General features: G+C 38.8%; 1 long non-coding RNA gene across 1 annotated transcript; it reads right to left on the minus strand.

Moving 5' to 3' along the window:
• Positions 1-5378: 5378 nt before the first annotated feature.
• Positions 5379-7119, minus strand: LOC110864148. The gene is made up of 3 exons (XR_002549669.2): positions 6968-7119; positions 6389-6455; positions 5379-5595 (listed from the first exon to the last, which is right to left on the minus strand). It is a non-coding gene; the product is annotated as an uncharacterized LOC110864148 (long non-coding RNA).
• Positions 7120-24482: the final 17363 nt, after the last annotated feature.

Here is a 24482-nt window from a genome sequence, read left to right on the forward strand (position 1 = left end):
GGCTATGCCAAGAATCTAGTTTGCATATGGAATTTTAAATATTCAACACCTAATTTGGTAAGTTTGTGTATTTATTTTGTTAATTTAAAAAAAGCAAATTGGATTTAAATAATCACAGCTTTCTCATTTTAGCCGATAATAATCCTAACTCAGTTATTGGCCGATAATAATCCGAACTGGTCCACTTTGGCCAATAATAGTCCGCCGTTAAAAATAGCTTAACAGAGTTAAGTTTTTTTTCCGAATTACAAACCGATGTTTTATTGATTTTGATCAGAACGAGGATAGGAGTCGATTTATGTAAAATTTACCTCGAAACGATGCTTCAAACGGCTTGATTTTTGTTAATTGGAAGTTTAAACACACGAATTAAAGCACCGTTTTCGTCGTTTTGGGCAGTATTTCGTGGTAAATTTTACATCAATCAACTCGTATCCTCGTTCTAATCAAAATCCCTAAAACATTAGTTTGTAATTCGGGAAAAATTTAACTCTGTTAAGCTATATTTAACTCATACTATTACGGACAAAAGTAGACCAGTTAGGATTACTATCAGCCAATAACGGAGTTGAGATTATAATCGGTCAAATTGAGAAAGATATGATTATTTAAATTCAATTTGCCTTAAAAACTCTTGATATAACATTCTACATGCAAATATATTTTGGGTTGTTCTATTTCCACACCCCTATAATCTTATTTTCACATCCCAATTTGTATACGGGCCGTATATAATTATACGGGCCGTATAGAATGTTTATGCACAGAATTTAATAAGTGGAATGTTTTTTTTTGTTTTTATATGTATACGGGCCGTATATTATATACGGGTCGTATACATACTTGCATATTGTTTCGAAGGTTGGACAAGGGTTTTTAGTTTTGAAATCTGTATACGGGCCGTATAATGTTATACGGCCCGTATAGCAAGAAAGGTTAATTTTTTGTTGAAATCGCGAAACCGTTTGTTGTATATATCGGATTATGTTAGGAGTTTGTAGTTAAACGTATTTATTATGTTTAATAAGTTTCCTCTTTGTAAAACGATAAATATGTATAGAAAAGTTAATTTTTTGTTGCAATCGGGAAACCGTTTAATAAATTTTGAAAATTTTAAAATAGTGTTCTATATATCGCATTATGTTACGAGTTTGTAGTTAAACGTATTTATTATGTTTCATAGGTTTCCACTTTGTAAAACGATAAATATGTATAGAATAGTTAATTTTTTGTTGCAATCGGGAAACCGTTTAATAAGTTTTGTAAATTTTAAAATAGTATTGTATATATCGGATTATGTTACGAGTCGAGTTTATAGTTAAACGTATTTATAATGTTTAGTAAGTTTCCAGTATGTAAAACGATAAATATGTGATATGATTATGATAAACTACGACAACAATTATTAAACAAACAAGTTAACATCTAAACATAAGATTAATATTTATAATGTTTTACATCTAAAACAAAAAAAGATAAACTTTTACAAAATTTCAAACGTAAAATAACAAAAAAAAATAATAATAATACAAAAAGCAGCTACGGCGGTGGTGGTGGTGGTGGTGTTGCGCCAGCTCGTGGAGGTAGGGGCGCGGCAGAATGCATAGCCACAATCGCCTCGACCATCCACCATACATCCTCTCTCACTGCAGCTAAATCCCCCCTGACTGCAGCTAAATCCCCTCTGACTGCAGCTACATCCGACTCGACTTGAACGAGTCTCTCCTCCACCCCTGGTGGAGGCATCACACGCTGTCTCACGCTGCGTCGAACGTACGGGCGATCACCCCGTAACTCCTCCGCAGCTACCTGTGATCGATCGCCAGCATGACCGACCCCCTCTCCATCGCCTCCCTCTCCGTCGCCTCCATCTCCCTCCCCCTCGCCTCCCTCACCATCGTCTCCCTCCTCATCACCACCCTCTCCACGGGGTCCCTCACCCACACCATAAGCCCAAACCCATCGATAGGGCTGTGTCCCTCCCAACCCTGTCAAGCTGGCGTGTCAGGGTCATATCACTTGCCACCTGCGGGGACAGGAGGCGAAAGAAACCCTTCGCTAGACGGGTGACGAAGGCCCCATAGCTGATGTGGGAAGAGGGTCGCTTAAAAGCGTAGTCGGCGAGATATGCGGCCAACTAGTACGCCAAGTTGGCCCTCCTGCCGCTAAGTAAGTCGTGCAAGAAGAATAGGTCATTTTGGGTGACCCATTCCCTGCTATCATGACGACCGGCGATCGTCACGGCGATACACCGATGTAGGTATCGGTGTAACGGGTCGTAAAGATCAGTCGCCCGTGCCTTCGGGGATCGCTGCTTCGGTTTCGCAAACTCCCCGAACCCAATAGTGCGCCAATACGGCCACAACACGTCAGTGTGCGTGCTGACTGGCGCATCAAAACAGGCGCGGGACCTTGAGTCCTCCTGTGAGTACAGACCCAAGGCAACAGCGAACTGAGGAAGTGTCATCCTCTGACTCTTGCCGCAAATAGAAAAAGCTACGGCCTCTGCCGTCAAAAAATGCTGAAAACCCCCACCCCAGGTGTCCGTAAATGAAAAGGTAGATAAAAACTCTAAAGTAATCTCCCTGTGGGCCCGCTCTGCGGCGGCATCAAATAAGCGGTCCCACGGGGAGTTAGCTGGCATGAGCTCCCGGACCCGACCGATCGCTCCAATATCGGTCAAAAACTGAAAATCTATGGTCCGAGGCGCATCCAGCACCATCTCCCGTAATTTGCCCATAACCCTATAGGCAACCGTACCTCGGGGGATATCTCTAACAAACTGCTCCGTCTCAGTAAAATCGGGCACAACCTCCTCCTCCTGTCCACGTCCACGTCCCCGTCCGTGTCCACGTCCACGGCCCCGACCCTGACCCTGACCCTGACCTCGACCTCTACGGGCCGCACCAGCTGCTAATGACTCAGCCATATCGTCTGTAACAAATAACAATTACAACTTAGCAATCACTATACGATTATCGTTAACGTATTATACGAATACTGTTCTTGTATACGAACGTATTGTACATATCATATACGCTCGTACAATGTTTGAATATTCAACAAGTATACGACCGTATACATTATATACGCTCGTATAACCTTTGAATATTCAAACAGGTATACGACCGTATATAAATATACGATCGTATAATGTATGAATATTCAAAGGTTATACGAGCGTATATAATGTATACGATCGACAAACCTTTGATTATTCAAGTGTATACGGTCGTATAAATTGTATACGATCGTATACAGTTTGAATAATCAAACATTATACGATCGTATACAATTTATACGACCGTATACACTTGAATAATCAGTTACAATTTTCTGTTTCAAATTTTTTTTTCAAATTGAATTATACAATCGTAATCGTTATGCCTATCTACGCTTTACTATACAAGATCATAATCTAACATGTTACGGAATTTGAAAGTTTACTATACGAAAACGTACCGTATAGGAAGAACGAGAAGAAAACGCCAAAAACGCCGAAGAACGCTGTCCAAGAACGATCCGAGAGAAAACCGAGAGAATTTTTTGTGGAATGTTGAGGCCGTATGGTGGAAATGAGGTCGTATAAAACTTATACGATCTTTTTTCCTGTGTATACGGGCCGTATAAGTGTATACGGCCCGTATACATTAATTTAATTTATTATAATACTGTCGTATACTTAATATACGATCACTGTATACGAGGCGTATATTTTTATACGGCCCGTATACAATTCAGTATTTTTCATTTATTTTCAATTACTATATGCGGAACTGACGAAAATACGGTCGGTATGCGTTAACGTTGATTCGTTTAAACGTTTTTTCAAATTCAATTTCAACAAGTTGCCAAAACATTTATATAACGTGTATGTTGATCATTACAAATTGTCAAAACATGTAAATAACATTTTATATTCACAACATCCCTATATCTATGTAATCCCTGGTCCTATATTCATCAACGATCGTATTATATTGGTCAATACGTTCCTTGTAATAGTGATACCAACTTTCTGCTGGCGTATTCCGTGTCGGTTGTCGCCAGTATCCTGATGGGGTTGGCGTTGGATATTCCCCTTCTAATCTGACGTGAATAAAATGGTTCCTGTTTACATGTACAAGCGCGACTGTTCGATGCGGAATACTTTCTTCGGCTGTTTTGAACATGGGAAAAAATGAGGCACAACCAAGGTCACTTAATAAGAGACAAATGACATTCCACCGGTTTGCTATCAGAATCCCCGTGAATGGCATTTGTAGCCACTTATGTTCAGGTGCTCCGACTATTTGGTCGGACCAAACTAATGATTCCAGAACTTGTTGATACTGAACTTCATTTATGTTTTTCCAAACTTCGTGGAACCGGTTGCACTCATCATGAAGATTCTGCCGTATGAATGGCCACTGCCACTCTTTAAGCGATAAGCCGACCGCTATAGATCGAAACCCACAATTACCATCACCCTGCACATTTTGTATGTGACTGAGGTGTGGATAGAAGCACGGTGGAATGAACTTTTGGTAGTGCAAGAACATATTAACTTGTCAGACAGGCAGCAAAGGTAAATCTGGTGGCTCTTCCTTTGATTTTGCGACCTTGTTTTTCATTTTCGAATTCTTAGCGCCTTTCTTAATCTCGCCGAAGAACATAGGTGTTTCAGTACAATAACTTTGTGACTCGACAAACGAGCTGTGCCTGGTAGGTTCGATCGCTGACTCTTGTGTGCCAAACCCATCTTGTGAATCACTATACTGGTCCTGCGTTGTAAAAAAGCTGTGTCTAGAAGGTCTAGGGATATTGCACCAAGAAGCTATCACATTCCAAACGCCCATCGAAGTGATGCACCCGGTTAACAAGTGCTCAAGCGATTCTTCGTTACTCTCACATAAAACGCAATTATGGTCGCCACACTGGATATGACGTCTAGCCAAAGCCTCCTTGGTTGGAAGTCGATCCAAAACCGCCCTCCACATAAAGATATTACATTTTTTTGGAACCCAATCGCTCCATTGAAAACCAAAAACCCCAGCGCCATCATCAGACCGCACCATCCATCTTTTAATCGACGAAACCTCGAACTCTTTGCTACTACCAACCGCCCAAGACCACGAATCTTCACGATCAACCATCACCACCCCTTCAAGGAGTTCTTCCAGCTCTTGCTTCTCGATCAACTCCTGTTGAGTACAAGGAGCTCTAAGCCAATCCCATACAATGCGACGTAAAGAGCCAGTGACCACCAAGCGATCCGGTAACAAGATATTTTTATGTTTATCTAACGCATATAAGGACGAGAACTTATCCAACAGCAGCTCCGAACTGTAAGACCCAGTTTATATTATCCGATTTAACAACCTAAAAACCATGCATGAAACGCCAAAATGACGACTTAACAAAAACTTTCATCGTTTAAACCCAAAACTAAACACAACATACATGTATTGTTGTTACAACCACATTCAAGACGGTAACTACCATTAGTTTACATAGTTTTTAAAGCAAAAGTTCGGATGCGGAAGCGTTCTAAAATGTGTGTGTTCGGTTCGACTCGCTTGCTTGATCTTCATCCTTTACTTGGGTACCTGAGAACTAACATTTTAAACAAGCATTAGTACTATCACTCTTGGAAATTTACGTATTCGAATCAGGTCCGAACACTGGTTCGAGAAAATGATCATAACAAATTTTATCAAACAGGGCTCCACCGTAATTTATGGTGTCACCGTAAATTACGGTGGCTTCTGGACATTTGGGGCCTACCGTAACTCAGTAGGAATCCACCGTAAAAGAATTGCAGGCCACCGTAAATTACGGTACTACCGTAATTTACGGTAGACCCTGCACAACACTCCCTTGTTTAAAATGCAGTTTTCTTGCTGATTCATTATGAGTCGAAACGGCATAATTTCGCATAAATCGCTAAGCGGCTGGGCTAATGCTTCATACTTGTGTTTTGTTTATAACATTACTCAACTATTTCTTAATCGAGCTTGTTTACGGGAACTAACTTACACGCTAAATTACAAGACTTCTAGTTAATTGTTTGTTCCATTATCATGCATCCAATTCAAACCTTAACTCCTATAATAAGAACAAGGCTTTTAAATTTGTCTATGGTGTTCACTACACGGCCTACACCTCATGTAATATTCGCACAATATAATAAAATCATGCTTCGTGTTTATTACCAAAACTTGTTTGACCCGTTTAGGTGCTGAGATTAAACACCTTACGGATGCTCAATTTCATGTTTATAACTTGTGTAAGGCAATAGCCAAATTCATGACATAATGGAAATTCTTGGTCATCATGCTTTCTTTCCTTTTAAGCAACGCATAAAGCTAATAATATATATAATGTAATGAAATGATAAATTTCATACCTTTAGAGCGCGCCTTTTCCTCGTGAATCCCCTCCGGCTTGCCCGCTAGAGGAACCGGACTCTTTGCCTAGAAAATTCAGTTTTTAACATGTTTAGAATCATTTTCATGACCATTTTCACATCAATTATGGACCATTATCAAATCTGCGTTTTTATCCAAATTTCACATTTAATCCTCACTTAGGCATTTCGACAAACACCTAGTGGGTCAGATTTTTCTACATTCAAAAACAAGTTCGTGACTTGCGATTCAACATCTAATTTCACTATAATAGTAATTTTTGCATGCATCTTGACATCATCTTTTCAGAACTTATTTCCTAATTTTCAGATTATGCAAAACAAGAGTTATAATTTCAGCATTAAACAAGCTTCTTAAAGTTCTCTAATCACCTACAATGGTGATTATGTAACCCTACAAGTATCATACAAGGTTATGTCAAGAAATCATCTAGGGTTTGATCCTAAACCTCATACTCCTTCTAATTTCAGCCATGCATCAACAATCAAGCTGAATTTCTCATGTTTCACAATTAACCTAGAATTTGTGATGTAACAAAATTACTGAATTTCACATACCTTTTGATCCTTACAACGAGGTGTTTACTAATATGTGATTAGAGCTCGATTTGGAACTGATTTGGGGCTTCAATTGAAGGGATTTTGCTTGAGTTAGGGTTTGGAAATGGGGATGTCGCCCCCCTGCTTGTTTCTTGATCGACCAGACTCCCAATTTGGGAGGTTTGGTTTATTTTGTTACTATTAGTAACATAACTTTGAGTTTTGACAAGTTTAGTCCCTTTAACTATGATTTTCTCTAGTTTTAATTATTTTAACCATAACATGCATTAATTCAAGACTTTGAATTTAACTAGGTTAAATTCCTAGTTGGTAAACTCTTGTTTATCTATTCTTTGAACTTTATAATACACGGGTTTATGTCTTTGGGGTGTTACACGAACCTAACCACAAATCCAACCAAAACCGAATTTGGCGACCATTCTCAACTGTGGCCCGGATCACTCTATTGAAACCCACACCATCAACCTTGTACTTATTCCAAAACATAACACAATTCTTCCAAACCCCGGGAACCCCATTACTAACCGGAGCAAGCCCCCAACAGCACGAGGACCCGTGAATAGACAACACTACACGTCTCCACATCGCTTGATGATCATTTAGAAATCTCCCAAGCCATTTAGTGATCAACGCTTGATTATTAATCTCTAGACGGGCGATACCTAACCCCCTTCTTTTATAGGTTTTGTAACTACCTCCCACGCCACCCATGACATCTTCCTCACTTCATCCGAACCACCCCATAAAAATCTTCTCATCAAGGCTTCTAAATCATTAATAACCTTCTTTGGAGCCTTAAAAAGCGAAAAATAATATGTGGGGAGACTATCCAACACCGATTTAATAAGAGTTAACCGGCCGGCAATAGATAAAGAATTAACTTTCCATTTAGAAAGTCTCTTCTTGAACTTGGACACAACCGGTTCCCAATTAGCCACCCTATTCATGTTAGCGCCAACCATAATCCCAAGATAAGAAAATGGAATTCTACCCGCCTTACATCCCATACTCCCAGCTTGGATATCGATCTCACCATCTTCTACACCAACACCAAATAACACTGATTTATGAAGATTAATCTTAAGCCCCGAACACAAGTAAAATATGCGGAGAATACGTTTCAAGTTATCAAAATTAAAAGAAGACCACTCTCCCATAATCATAGCATCATCCGCATATAGAAGATGGGATAACGTAGGACCTTCATTAGGAAGAATGATACCATGAAACGCTCCTATATCACAAGCTTGTTTCAACATACCTGAAAATGCCTCCATCAGAATAATAAAAAGAAAAGGAGAAAGCGGGTCACCTTGACGAATGCCTTTTTGACACCCAAACTCGAAAGTAGGAGAACCATTAACAAGAACTGATGATCTAGTCGCCAACAAAATACCACGAATCCAATCACACCATTCCGAAGGAAACCCCATCTGAGCGAGAACCGACAACAAGAACTCCCAATTCACGTTATCGTAGGCTTTGTCGAAGTCAATCTTGAACATAAAAATTCTTCTCTCCCTCTTCTTAGCCCAAGCAATAACCTCATTAGCCACCAAAGGGCCATCAAGAATATATCTCCCGGATAAGAAAGCCGACTGATGCTCTGACACAATCTTGTTCATAACAGTTTTCAACCGATTCACTAACACCTTCGACACAGTCTTTAATATACAACCAATGAGACTAATCGGCCTAAAATCCCCCAGAGAAGACGGATTATTTACCTTAGGAATCAAAGTGATAAAAGAAGACCCAACCCCCGGGCAAAATCTTTTAAAACTATGAAAATGACCAAGAATATCCACAAAATCCTTCTCAAACAACTTCCAGAAAAACCGAATAAACCTAAAATTGAATCCATCCGGCCCAGGAGTTTTGTCGCTACCGCATTCAAAAACCGCTTTCTTGATCTCACACGCGGAAAATTCACTAATCAAAGAATCCGCCTCCGCCAAAGACAACACCGAGAATCCATAACCAACCAACCAAGGCCGATGTGTGATAGATTCTTTAAACTTACCAGAAAAGAAACTTAACACCTCCTTCTTAATAAACACCGGGTTTGTTTCCCATGCACCATTCACTTCCAACCCCGGGAAATAATTTGAAGCTTTGCGTTTATTAATGAAACCATGAAAATATCGAGAATTTTCATCTCCATGAATCGCCCAGTTACACCGCGCCTTTTGCTTCAAGTCCCGATAACCAAGATTATCCAACTCGCCTAGCCGTCTTTTGACTACGCTTAACGACCAAACCTCTTCTTCCAGCAAATCCCGATCCTCCATAGTGTGATCCAAAACTCTCATCTCTTGCTCCAATATAACCCTTTCCTCCTTTTCTTTGGCTTTACAGTCGATCACCCATCTAGAGATAGCATCTCGCAATACCTTGAATTTAGACAATAACCTCACGTCCGGAGTCCCATGAAACGAGCCATCATCAATCGTCTTCTTAACCAACGTCCCAAAGTCTTCTCTACCAAGCCAAGAGTTGAAAAACCTAAACGGTTTGGGTCCAAAATTCTTGGCAGGTCCGATTTTCAAAACCAACGGGCTATGATCCGGCTTGTTCCTTTCGAGAGCAATATATTCCGCACACGGCCAATCCATAAAGAACTCCCAATTAACGAAAATTCTGTCAATGCGGCTCAATTTATTCCCTGCAACAAACGTAAAACGCCTCCCTTTCAAGGAGTACTCATGAAGATTTGATTCATCAATAAAATTGTTAAACTCATTAGCCTCGCCCACATTAAACACAGAATTCCGCCTATCCTCGGCACACCGAACCGAATTAAAATCACCTGCCACAATCCACCTCCCATTACCCTCCCCGATCAGGCTACAAATTTCCCTCCAAAGCGCTCGTTTAGAGACTAAATTCTGAGGAGAATAAACATTTAGAAAATGAAACAAACTACTCTTTCCTTTCACAGTTCCCGACACTAAAAGCCAATTATTATTCTTGACCACCCTTTCCATAGTAAAGACTTGAGAATCCCAGATCGATAGTAACCCACCCGACCTTCCAGATGACGGAACCCAATCAAAAGAATGGTCACCATAACCCCAGAACCGCCCCACATCCACCGAATCCATAGAAACATATTGCGTCTCTTGTAAGACAATAAAACTAACCTCATGATGGACCCGAAGACCACGAATCCAATCAGCTTTGCTTGAAACCCCTAACCCACGAATGTTCAATGACAAAACATTCATTGAACACCTACTTGATAACCTTCGGAAACAAGAACCTCTTTAACATTAGAAACAAAATCTTGCAAATTCTCAACACCTAACACCTTACTTAATTCAATGGTCTTCTCCAACTCCACATCAATAGGACCTTGGTGTTGCAAAGGATCGACCGCACTACAAGTCATCGAAGGCTCCAGAGCCTCTTCCTCGATGTTGCGAGCCACCGTCGTATTAGAAGACAACCCTTTATTAAGATCCGGTGTTAAGAACACACCTTCATCACCTGACTCATTACCCCTAGACACCTCCGCAGGAACATGCAAAACACCAATAAGCCTATCAATATCAAACATATCGTTATTCTCCCTTGGTCGCTTCTTAGGTCGCTCACTAGAACCGCTACCCCCACTCCGATTAGTAACCAATGACTTCCATCTAAACTTCTTACGTCCCGTGCCTTTCAACACAGGTGCACTTATATTATCAACATTATCATTCTCAACCAGCACCTCATTAGAAAAATCATGTACATTCGAAGGCTCGCTGACCACCTCGTTAGGAATATCATTCGCACAACCATCCAAACCATTACCATCGAAATCCCCGACTGAAACTTCGTTAGCTTGAGAACATTCTCCCTCTTCACGGTTCACAGTATTAACATCATCCTGCACAATATTATCATGACACTTATCCTCCTCCGGTAACACCGAACCGTCATCCTCTTCATCCTCCGCTACACATTCCGGCATCCATTCCCCTACATCTTCATCCACCCACACTTTAAAAATTCTTCCCCTCCAATTAATGTCCACCCGATCCGCAATCCGTTTGCACTCTTTACTCAACACACCGATTAAAACATACGAAAAGTTATTGTCATCACCTGATAAAGAAGCCGATTGTACCACCTTACCAAACCTGCTGCCAATCAAATCGAACACCCCGTCTAGCGCCAACTGAGCCGGAATCCCATGAACTTGGAGCCAAGCAATCCTCCCCTCCTCCACACTTGCATTGTCAGACCAAACGTCTAAGAACTCAAACCAGTTGGACCAAGTATCTTTATAATTCAGGAAAACATCCCTATCCCCACTGTCGTAGAAAACCAACACCACTGAAAGACCTCCCAGATACTTTATGTCTAAAGATCTCCATCCACACGTCCGAATCAACTTTTTCAAGGAAGTTAACGTGTGAAAATTCACCACCCTACCCGTAAGAGCACAATCCCTCCAATGAGAAAACCGTTCCACCGAATCATCCACCTTAATCACATCCACTTTATTCCGATTTAACAAAGAGTCGACAAAGGAGCGCCCGTTACCAACTGAAGCATTAACACCTCCATTCCCATCGGATCCTTCAGAAACAGGATTTTCATGACCACTAGGGTTTGCATGGCTATTGACAGGAGCCGACGTCGCCTTCCTCCTATTAACAGAATCCGGCCTATCTACTTTCTCACCATCCACAAACCGAGCAATCGTAATAAACAACTTATACGACCCGATCCATACATCCGATAACTCGTCTCCCAACCGTTTGACATCTTTCACATCGGAAAACGATACGAAAGCAAACCTCTTACCCCATTTATCCAGCTTTCTAGCGATATAGGAACCTTCATAACGACCAAAACTACCCAGCACCTCCTTTAAATCTTGCGAAGAACACTTCGGGGGAAGATTTGAAACGAAAAACTTCGATAAAACCTTATTATTACCTTGAGCCTGACGATCATTACGTTTCCCTTTCCGATTACGTGGTTGTTCCCATTCTTCTGAATCCATGCCGCCGTGGATCGCCCCGAGAAATTCGGATCGATTAGGGTTTTTTTTAATTCTAACCACTTAAGGTGACATAATCTTACAAATTAAATCTTTAAGATTAGTTGGAGTTTTAAACAACCCTACACTTTTGCATTTCATGTTACGAATTAATTGTAACTAATGAAATTAATTAAATAAATAATATGTTATGTTGTTGGATTTGTTGATTGATTTATCAATCCGTCACTGTATCTAACTAAAAAAGGCTATGCCGGCACCAACCATAGCTTAGCCGGTTGCTGACTCGCCTTCTAAAGTTCTAAAGTTCAGGTGTTGGGTTCAAGTGTACATGCTTGGTGTTTTTTTGTTTAGCCGGCTTACTCTGTTTCTCGCTATGTCCTTATTTACTACAAAAAGCAAGGCAGGGCCCGTTTTTTATCACGCTCAGTGTCTAATTTTTTTTTTAACATTTTCGGAGACGACCTTGTATAATATGTTATATGATTCTTGCCCTTAGCTTCGTGCCTCTTATCCGACTTTTTTTTGAACGACAAATTTGTATCACTGACGGACCAGTGGAATATCATCGTGCCACCAACGGAACCACCCAATCATATCTATCTCTACTAGGCATAATGTCTATACCATCAATTCAGAAGGAAACCCAATAAATATAGAAAAACCCTCTTGTGGGAATCGAATCCAGGATCTATTGGTCCCAAAGCCTTGTCTCACCTCTAAGATGTTACTAGGCTATTAAGCCATAGGCCCTCTTATCCGACTTGAAAGATTAATCGATAAGAAGTCATTTTCAAGGATGTAAATGGATCAAAAGCATGTCGATATCTACTTTATTTTCTTGTCGAAAATGAATGGGATATGGAAAACTACATCACCATTTGGGAATTAAATGAATGATATAAAATTCTTGAAATAGAAAATAGTAGTTGACCCATGAATAGTGGGTGAAACTTGCAATATTTTGAGACAATGATGTATCATCCGTAACTAGTTCCTCCTTGAGCATGAAACTCCAACCAACACAAAAGTTTTGTTTAAAAAGTCGTACTTTTGTGTCAATTTCATGTGATTGAAACCCGACAAAATATCTAAAAGATCATATAATCTCACTATAACCGCATGCTAGCGATAAATCATATCTTATCATGTTGAATTGTCATTAAATTTCAAAAAATGTCTAATACCTTAGTGACGCTGAAAAGTCCCTGTAGTAATCCATCGTCGAAGAAGTAGATTATTCAAATTTATCAAGCTTATAGTGCACTGATCGGCTATTGATTGGCGATGGCCAGGTCTTTTGGTATAAAGACTTGCGATAGTCTAGCTAGCGAAGTAGGGTAGGATATCAAACGAAGCGATAAGGAACGGAGTCTGTAGCTGCCATTCTATCTTTATTTTAAGAAAAAAGAGTGAATCTATAGAGAGCTAATAGACTATATGCTTCTAGTATCCGAAGGTGAAAGTGAGTCTTGTGCGCTAAGTAGGAGTATGTCTTTGGTTGATGCGCCCACAAAGTAAGGGAGGTTAAGACTTTTCTTATATAGATGAAAGTTACGCTTCAAGCTAAAGAGAGACTTTCATTATGCTAAATTGTAGTGGGCTAGCTTTAGTTTGTCTAGTCTGGTATCGATGCACACAATAGGAGTTCTAGTCTTGCTATATGTCTGAGTTTGTTCCCCTCTATACAGTGCAGGTTCGAAGACTAGGCGAAGATCGAAGACTAAACACGAATCATAAGTTCTTTTGACCATTTGTTTTGAGCCTCCAATTCTTTTAGAAATGCTAACGAGGTTCAATGATGTCGATGAAGGGAACCAGCTGAAAGGTTATCAAAGGCAGGCACGTAACATAGGCAGACTCATAGGAGACGGCTATGCGTGTAAATCCCAACTAGAGAGCTCCTTTTCATTCGATTTCTATACTATAAAGGGCGACTACTCGACCTATTTGAAAAGAGCTACTCTAAAGCCTATTCTGTTACTTTTTAGCCGATTTCGGTTTCAAAGATCACTTTTCTCAGGCCAAGACCGTAGGAATAAAAAACCCACTTCTCATTTAGGAGCGGGAAACTCAATAGCATTAAAAAACCGTCAGAATTAGAACGGATAGAACGGTAACCGAAGGAGCCCATTTCTTTTCCTTCGCCTTTTTTTCTTTTCATTATGAAGTTCCTTCTTTTTGTTACCCGACTTTGATGAAATAGGATCGGTAAAAGGTCTGACTCTTTGGTAGCCGCCTTGAAAGAATTTCCCTTAACGAGCTACGAATCAAATAAGGTTACGAGCTTCCTGCCACAAGAGTGGGTATTCACAATCATGAAAGTACACTCCTATTGTCTGCTAATAAATCCAAGGCAACAACAATAAAGCGAAAGACTACATTTTAGAGAGTATTAGAGGTTATTGAGCTGGTGGCCGGCCGCCGACCAAAAATGCCTATTTCGATTGTTTTTACAATTCGATGACATATTTCCCCCAGAAAGTATACAACAAATTCTTTCTATGAAAATGGGGAAAATTCAACGTATGGCAGAATTAGATCCTAGTCCTTTTTGGACGAAGCAAAGCAAAGAGACTGAAAGTAGATAGGAGTACAAGTGCATTTCAAACGAAAGGTGCATTTCCTCAATTGATAGAAGAAAGAGTGCAGCCTAGCGCTACGGCTTAGTTAAGGGACTAAGAGCCATGGTTGACTTATAAGGAGAGTCTACGGTAAGCAAAGAGTCCACAACACCTAAGCTATTCACATATTAGGCTTGGTTAGTAGTCTTTAATTATGAGACTAGGGTAAGTGAGACCATAGCCCTAAGCTCTTTTCTAATAGCTTATAGTGCACTGAACTAGGAAAGAGAATGAAAGATTGATCTCCTATTGTAAGCAAGACCCTAATCTAAAGCCAGAATCAAAGGCAATGCCATGGGGAAGTGAAAGGTGGCATGAAAGTAGAATCAGACTTGCTAGGCTCAGATTGCGGGCTGGGCTTAGAGCGCATAAAACTCATCACTACCTCATAATGGCGTTAAGACCATAACATGTTACACGAAAGCGCAACTTGCTCTGTAGTATTGTCACACAGCTGCCCACCCAGAAGAGCCACTCGCTCTGTAGTGTTGTCACACAAGATAAGCACACCGCCCGCCTGTTGGCCAGACGAATTTAAGTTCTCTTCCGGTCAACTATCCATCCAATCAAGTGCAAAAAAAAAAAACACAGTAGAATCACGCAACGCACGCTGCTGGTATACTTTCTGCTCGCGAGGAAAGAAAGAAGAACGACAAGGTTAAGTTCAGATTTGACTGTTGGCAGCATGGGAACAGATTACCCAAAAAAATACCCAGGAACTATAAAAAAATATATTTCGGTAACGATAACTATAGGGGGGCTATATTAGCAAGATCCAATGGTGAACAACTGCCCAAAAGAAAAACCGCTTGGAAGTCCGAGGACCTTTAGTACTGTACTCTACCCCCGAACCAATAGCCTTCGCGCCAAGCAAGACCGCCATTGTCCCTTTCCTTTCTCTATTCCGCCTCCTTCTTTGCTTTGTTCCAATAGAGTCTAAGGGGCTGTTTGTTTACCTCTTAATAGGGCTCTTAATGGTTCAGACCTCTTACTAGTTCAACGCTTAATGGTTCAGACTGTTTGTTTCGCAAGCAAATGTCTGAATGGTTTAGACAATTGTGTGACACCCGGCTATTTTGAGGTGTAACGTACAAGTGTAACACGTGTCATGAATAAATAAAGGCTATATATTATTGATATTGGTGATAATATGTTGTATTTGATGTGTTGGCAAATCCAAACTTTGTTAAAAATTATGGGCAATAATAAGATAAACGCTTATCGCATAACGAACAAAATGCGAAATGAACATCGGTGACCGCCCGATTAATGTTAAAATTCTAAAAATATTCCTTTAAGATTAGAATGCTATTTTTAATTATGTTCGTGAGGAAAATAAATTAAAATGCTTAAAAACTCTATTTTGCGAGTTTAAGCGCGTACCGCGCAATACCGCGTGTATATGACAAAATACAGTCAACGCAACCAGACTAGGCAACTGATATTTGTTTCAGCAATATTATGGCGGGTTTATTTTTATATAGTGATAAAAATAATTTTAAACGCTTTAAAACGGGATTAAAACGCGAGATAAAATACCCGGTGATTAGTAAAATACATGTTTTAAACTATATATACTATATATATGTATATATGCATATGTATAAGAGAGGAGACATAGGTGGCGGCTTCTAAGCCCACCTTTTCCTTCCTTGTGCCAAGTGTTGTGTCTTGAAACTCTAAGTAATGATTAAAACCACTTTAACACTCTATACATGCCCATTACAAGATCAAAACACACTTCATCTCCTTCCCAACTCTCACACTCGGCCGAACCCACCTCCACGTTACCATTTTCAAAAATTTTGAAGCTTTGTTGCAAGAACCAAGCTCATTTCAAAGTGTTTCCAAGTTGTTTTCAAGATCCAAGAAGGTTTTCAAGGTGATTACAAGAGGAAACAAGCTCCATAACATCAAAATCTTGTTACAACCCACCAAAATCTTGAAGGTATAGAATTTACTTTTTAAATCATACTCTTGATTCTTGGTGATGATTATGATGTTGGAAGCTTTCTCTTGATTCTTGGAATATTTCACAAACTTGAAACTAAAATAAATGAGTTTTTATACAAAATTAAAACGGAAGCTTGTGTGATGGCCGAAAATGTGGGTATACTTGAGTTAGAGATTGTGTTTTGATGTTTAGTTGATTTATGTTGATGTGATTCATGAAAAGTTGATTGTATGCATGATCAAAATGTGGATTTTATATAAGTTAATATGATTAAAGATGATCATGTAAAAGTGGGTTTTTGGATGTATATGTGCACATGTGTGTGGGTTTTTGTTATATGTTCATAAATATAAGAATGTTCTTGCATTTATGTTAACATGATTGGATTATGATTTGAGGAATATGTTTTGGATTATTTGAAAAATGAATTAAATACATGTTAGATGCATTTAAGTTCATGAAAGATGATGATGTTGTGATAACCATGCATTAGATACTTGTACATAAGCATGCATGATGATTATATGGTCATGAGAGGATGAAATTGTTATGTTATGACAAAAATGAGTTAAATCAGATTATAAACACTAAAATAGTATTATTTGATGTGTTATGATAGCATGAAACTTTGTCATAAGTTAGATAGCTTTGCATGTTGTACATGTAGCTTAAAAAGTAGTAAAATGGGTGAAATTTGCATGATTTACGTGACTTACATGAAATCTGCACTAACATGAGTATGAGTACCATTTTATTCAGTAAATAACATGCATTATGTTAAAATATCAAGTCGTTACGATTTGGGATGATTTTAGTAAAGTTCTGTACAATACTATGCGTTAAAAACGGTAAAAATCGGTTTTTTAAGAGATTTTTACAAAACTGTTTTAGATCAGTATATAAACTGCTATAAATATGAGTAATTTAACTTATATTAAGTATCCTTGGTGTTTGGCTAGTCATACGTGACTTCCGACGCCCAAAAACGTTACCGAAACGCTAAAATACGCATATTTCAATGTACACGAAAATGGGTTGTTCATGGATGAACCTTATGTGATACAACGTGTTATATGATTATGAATATGTGTAAGATGATATGTTAAGTGTTGACATGATAGTGGGAAATAAAGACTATGCATGTACACTTGTATGTTTAAAGCGATAATATCGGTAAAGTCACGTTAAGTATGTAACTTATTTATCGAGCATGAAAATAATACATAGGTTAACTTAATAAGTTATTTCAGGTATAAATGCTCTAAAAATGATAAAATACATAAGTTGACGAGATACGTGTATTACGATATTAATAATATGTTCATGTTTATGTATATATATATATATATATATATATATATATATATATATATTACGAAGTGCAAATAGTAGATATATTGCTTATAAACGGGAGTGATAATGGATATAACATAATGAGGGTCACTAATAAAATCGTTCAAGTCGCAAAACTATTAAAATATATATATGAACACACACACACACACACACACACACACACACACATATATATATATATATATATACACATATATATATATATATACATATACATATATATATATATATAAATACGCCAACATAATAAAAACTAGAGTAAACTTCCGTTTTGCTCCCTGTGGTTTTGTAACAGTTCTAAATAAACCGACACCCTAATATATTTAAAATATCCTAATATGTCTTTAAATATACCTCGTTTGTGAAAACCGAGCCTGAAATACAATATAGCATTAAAAATAAATTAAAAACAAGTTTACTTAAGCTGAGGCGGACCGCGTAGACCCACCTCAATCCTTACGCGGGCGGTATAAGGGTTGGAACCTGAATTCGTTAATTTTCTTAAGTTAAGGCGGGCCACGTAAGCTTAACACTTACGCGGGCCACGTGAGACCAAGAACATGGCAACACCCCAGGACGACACGTATCCTCATCGTGGCGGACCTACGATGACCCGGACAATCTAGTCCGTTGACTAGCTTTGACGCGGGCCGCGTAAGCCCTTGGCTTATGTTACGCGGGCCGCGAGAGGCCCAAATTCGGCAACTATATAAAGGAGCCATCGGGTTCAACCAGAAATCGTTCAAAATTCATTTCTCAATCTCAAATTCTGATATTAGGCATAATACGCGGGTGTTATACCCCCCTAAATAGCGAGGTTCTGCTACGATGTAAGTATTATAACCCCTGGAGACGTATTAGATACTCTGCCCGATTGATCTAGGGTTCCGTAACGGCTGTCGTGGTTCTGCCCGACGTAGTCGTTGGAATGCCGTCTCGGGGAGGGTATTACTAATGTTAAAATGGGTTATTATACTAACACGCGTGCATTTGTGTAATTTTTAGATTATTCCCAGGAAATCCTTACTAAAAACCCTAAGACAGCAATGTGAGTTAATCCTCTTTTTGTAAACCTATTTTGTGAACTGTTTTTACAAAACCTTAAATATCTTTCCATGCGAATAGCAGTTATTGAGTATTTGTAAGAATACAATTACAGTCGGTAAATTTGGGGTTTTGTATACAAAATTTGTTACCACCTGGTAAAGGAGTAACATGACCATAAGTTGGAACGACAATACTGTGTGGTGGTAATTGATATAACTTGGAAACAAATGTAATTGCGGATGCGCCCTCAATACTGTACTATGGTTTTTATTAAACTTGATTAAATTGGGATTTACTCACAAGTATTTCCCACTGACAAAATGTTTTTAAAACGCGTTTCAGGTAACAAAATGTGAAAGCCAAATAGAAGCCAGCTGGACAGGACTGAAGGCTTGGAAAAGTGGCAATAAAGTTACCTAAGAATAAAATAGATGTTTTTATTAAATAAAATGGGATTTATTCCTATGAAATTGTGTGTACTGAAAACTTAGGTTTTACCCATGTGTTTAATGATACGGAAATGTGGTATTTTACTTTGATAAAATATTTCCTAACTACGGTCCTGTTGTAAAATTCCGCTGCCAAATTAGACAATAACGTGATACCACCGAAACTGGCTCGCGGCCGCCCGTTCCTGGGGATTAAGGATCGGGGGTTGCGACAAAAGGTGGTATCAGAGCTATGCCACTAATTCAGCCGCAGAAGTGTTCTGCTGACATCAAAATTCAAAGTGTTAGGAAATAAATAACAGAAATACGTGCATAATTGTATTTTCTTGTTATGTGTTATCTGACAATTTGTTAGTTTACAGTATGAGCGACCAAGGACCATCTGACGCGTATCGTCAATTGTTTGGTTCGCCTAGCAGCGAAGGTGCCTCTTCACAGCCTGCCCTCTCGGGGTACTCTGCTGATACAGAAGAAGGAATATTCGTATTTAAGGCTCAATCTGAAGAGCCATTTCCTCAAAAAAAGAGGGGATGGTTCAGTAGGGGAGCAAACGAGCGTAGGAAGCGTATGAAAAGTTACAAGACCAGAGAGCACTAGCCGCATCAAAAAGAGAAACCGATGCATATGCCCAGGATATGCTTAATAGAGGTATAACCAATATCCATATTTTAGCAACCACTGCAGCTGATCCAAACCTGGAGCAAATGCTAGCACCCCAACCACAACCACCAATTCCTGATCAACCCATGGAAATAGAAAACCTTGGAAATCAAGTAGAAATGCATGATTTCAACCCGGAGGAGATACCTAGGGTACCTGCATCAAATCCCCTAGACCCAAATTATGACCCCTGGTGGGATGATGTTAGGGACTATGTGCAAGGCTACCCGATACACGAAGATGTACCCATGCCCAACCTAGGCGCCTATCCAGGGTTAGATACTCTAGATCCCTATTTTGATAACGATGCATACATTAGAGAGATTTTAGAAAATCCTTACCCATACCAGGCCCCTATACCTACATATCAGGAACCCGCACCCCAGATTCCGAACGCAGTCCTAGAACCTGCACCCCCAATGAGTGCAGAAAACTTAGGACTTTCGGTGAGGAAATTTTAGAGAATAGTGAAAGAATGCGACAGGTGGGAGAGCGTCTCGTATGGAAATACGATGAGCGCAATATGGATTTTTGGATAAATCCATATCCTTGAATCGATGGTGGAGACAGTAGAAATAATAATAATATAATATAATGAGATATGTGTGTATGTGTTAGAAAAAAAAACTACGAATGCCTATTACTAGTAGTGTAGTTTTAAATTTCAGTCAGTATTGTAATTTTTATTTCAGTACTAGTGTGTAATAGATGCATACTATATGAATATAGTAAGTCGCAATGATCGACGCTTTTGACCAAAAGTGTGTGACATGTGATTGGCTATATTCAAATATTATTGGTGATATTAATATGTGGTAAATGTTTAAAATTCAGATGGACAACGAAGTAAATCAAGAAAACTAGAATGATAATATCCAGAATGACAACCACTCGAATATTGATAATCTGAATAACGAGAATCCGAACAACAATAACAATGGAAACCAAATGGATAATAGTGCCGTTCAACACATAGTGGCACAAGGAATCATAGATGCAATGCCATTTATTATCCAAACTGTTAAGGAAGCAGATAATAAAAGTAAGCCTAACAGTAAGCGACCAATTGAACCGGAACACAGCGTGAACAATGGACCCGTTCTTCAGGTGCCCATTCCCAAAAGAAGAAGAACCATGCCAAATGGTTGTTCTTATAAAGAATTCTGGTATTGCAAACCAATAGAATTCTAGAGCAATGAAGGACCATTTGCAGCTCTACGCTGGATAGAAAAGACTGAGGCTGTTCTAAAAATAAGCAAGTGTGCTGAAGAAGATAAGATAATGTTTGCTTCTAATCTGTTTAAGAATTCAGCCCTAGAATGGTGGAACACTATCCTCCAGTCAAGGGGAAGTGATAGGGTTTATAACGTGGAATGGGAGGAATTCAAAAATATGGTAGAAAGGAAGTTCTGCCCTCCCAATGAAAAGGAGCAGATAGCGAATAAGTTTCTGAACCTTAGAATGACCGGGGTAGATAGTAAGGGGTATACTACTACGTTCTTTGAATATGCTAGAATAGTACCAACCCTTGCATCACCTGAACCGGTATTAATCTCCCGATACATCTGGGGATTAATTGGAGAGATTAGACATGTAGTTAATGATATTTTTGCTAAAGTATTATTTGACTCTGGTGCAAACCAAAGTTTTATAAATACTTCGTTTTGCAAACTTCTAAATCAATCATTAACTAAACTACCACAAGAATGTCTAGTAGAGACAGCAAATGGAGAAACCGTTAGAATTTCTGAAATCTTGCATGGAGCTAGAAATTTTTAATCAAAAGTTTATTGCAAACCTTTACCCAATGAATCTGGTAGGATTTGATGTTGTGTTAGGAATGGATTGGTTAATAGCTAACAAAGCCAATATTTTATGTGATTAAAAGTCAATCCAAGTAAATTCACCAAGGGGTGAAAAGATCACGATTAACGGAGATAAACCATCTAGATCCACAAAATTCATCTCTCTGATGAAAACTGCAAGCTATATAAGAAAAGGATCTATAGTGTATTTGATTTCTATAATCACTAACTCTAAAGGAAAAGAACTAAAAGATATTCCAGTAGTGTCTCAGTTTTTAGATGTATTTCCAGAAGAATTGCCAGGGTTACCGCCAGACAGGGAAGTTGAATTCAAAATCCATTTACTACCCGGAACAGCACCGATTGCCAAAGCACCTTACCGTTTGGCACCAGCCGAAATGCAGGAGCTGAAGAAACAGTTAGACGAATTGTTGGAGAAGGGATTCATACAGCTAAGCTCATCGCCATGGGGAGCACCGATTTTGTTTGTTAAAAAGAAGGACGGATCAATGCGTATGTGCATTGAATACCGTGAATTGAACAAAGTCACGATTAAGAATCGGTATCCATTACCAAGAATCGATGATCTGTTCGATCAACTGCAAGGAGCTCGATTTTTCTCTAAAATCGATTTAAGATCAGGATATCATCAATTAAAGGTACAAGAAGAGGACATTCCTAAGACCGCATTCAGAACAAGGTATGGCCATTATGAATTTACTGTCATGCCATTTGGTTTAACCAATGCCCCAGTCGCATTTATGGACATGATGAACCGAATATGTAAGCCATATTTGGATAAATTCATAATTTTTTTTCATAGATGATATTCTAATTTACTCTAAGAGTAAAGAGGAACATGCAAAGCACTTGCACCTACTTTTGAGTCTGTTAAGAAAGGAAAAGCTTTACGCTAAGTTTTCCAAGTGCGAGTTTTGGTTAGAGCAGGTACAATTTCTTGGACACTTAGTTAATCATAAAGGAATTCATGTGGATCCAACAAAGATCGAGGCGATTACCAAATGGAAAACCCCTGAATCGCCAACCGAGGTTAGAAGTTTCTTAGGATTGGCTGGTTATTATAGACGATTTATTCGAGATTTCTCTAGAATAGCCATTCCCTTAACCAAATTAACTTGTAAATCCATTAAGTTTGAATGGGGACCAAAACAAGAAGAAGCCTTTAGAATCCTTAAGCAAAGATTGACCCATGCACCCATACTAGCGTTACCAGAAGGAACTGAAGACTTTGTAGTCTATTGTGACGCTTCTAAGTTAGGTTATGGATGTGTGTTGATGCAACGTCAAAAGGTTATAGCTTACGCCTCCAGACAGCTTAAGAATCATGAAGAGAATTATTCAACCCATGATTTAGAACTAGGAGCCATAATTTTTGCCCTTAAGATTTGGAGACATTACCTTTACGGTAGTAAGTTTACCATATTAACTGATCATAAAAGTTTAAGATATGTTTTCGGGCAAAAGGAGTTGAATATGAGACAAAGACGTTGGATGGAATTACTTAGTGATTATGATTGTGACATTCAATATCATGAAGGAAAAGCAAATGTAGTGGCAGATGCTTTTAGTCGAAAATATCATGAAAAGCCAAAAGGGGTACATTCTCTTAAATTAAATCTACAAATAGATTTAATTGATCAAATAAGAAAAGCATAAGAATCAGTAATCAAGGATGATGCTGAAAAATTGAAAGGTATGATTAAGGAATTAGAACAAGGAACAAATGGAATTTGGAGATTCCATGAAAAGAGAATGTGGATACCTAAATTAGGAAACCTGTGTCACCGTATATTAGAAGAAGCTCATAAGTCTAAATATACGATGCATCCAGGAAGTGATAAGATGTACCAGGATTTAAGGAAAAATTTCTGGTGGATAGGAATGAAGAAAGATATAGCAGCTTATGTTTCTAAATGTTAAACTTGTTCTCAAGTCAAAGCTGAACACCAGGAACCCTCAGGTTTGTTACAACAGTTAGAAATGCCAGTTTGGAAATGGGAATTGATAACAATGGATTTTGTTACCAAATTACCCAAAACAAGAAAAGGTAATGATACAATCTGGGTGATTGTAGATAGGCTAACCAAGTCAGCTCATTTCTTACCAATGAAGGAAACTTTCAGTATCGAATAGTTAGCCAAATTATATGTAAATGAAATTGTTTCATTATATGGAATACCTTTATCAATTGTTTCTGATAGGGATAGCCGTTTTACCTCTCATTTTTAGGCAAGTTTCCAAAAAGCAATGGGAACCAAGTTGAATCTAAGCACAACTTACCATCCTCAAACGGACGGACAAAGCGAAAGAACAATTCAGACAATGGAAGACATGCTTAGAGCTTGTGTAATTGATTTCGGAGGTAATTGGGATGATCACTTACCTTTAGTAGAATTTTCTTATAATAACAGTTATCACACAAGTATTAATGCTGCACCATTCGAAGCACTTTATGGACGAAAGTGCAGAACCCCAGTCTGTTGGGCAGAAATTGGGGAATAGCAACTATCTGGACCTGAGATAGTACAAGAAACAACCGATAAGATCATTCAAGTCAAAGAACGGCTAAAAGCAGCACGTGATCGACCGAAGAGTTACAC

Source organism: Helianthus annuus, chromosome 6, assembly GCF_002127325.2.
Source record: "Helianthus annuus cultivar XRQ/B chromosome 6, HanXRQr2.0-SUNRISE, whole genome shotgun sequence".
NCBI classification, from domain to species: Eukaryota; Viridiplantae; Streptophyta; class Magnoliopsida; order Asterales; family Asteraceae; genus Helianthus; species Helianthus annuus.